The sequence below is a fragment of the Chiloscyllium punctatum genome, unplaced genomic scaffold, assembly GCF_047496795.1.
Source record: "Chiloscyllium punctatum isolate Juve2018m unplaced genomic scaffold, sChiPun1.3 scaffold_580, whole genome shotgun sequence".
NCBI lineage: Eukaryota > Metazoa > Chordata > Chondrichthyes > Orectolobiformes > Hemiscylliidae > Chiloscyllium > Chiloscyllium punctatum.
In genome coordinates this window covers 17234-17500 of record NW_027310314.1, presented here as the reverse complement: position 1 = coordinate 17500, position 267 = coordinate 17234, and positions in this window count along the sequence as shown.

Below are 267 nucleotides of genomic sequence, written 5' to 3'. Positions count from 1 at the left end.
TTCGACCACGTGCCGAAAACTTTAGACTTCCGTGAGCTCTCCGGCTTGCACCGAGACCCGAAGTCGACGTGCGAAGCACCACGGGACCCCTTTCGCCTGCAGGTCCCGAGCCGCCTTTATTTGCTGTTACGAGCATCGTGTGCCCCATACCTGCGTGACGAGCACCGCAGGGCGGCAGAGCCATCGCACTTGGCCGGGTGGCAGAGGAGGACCCGACTATTCACAGATAGCGGCCCAACGACTCCCAGAGCCGGTCGTGCGGCGCGC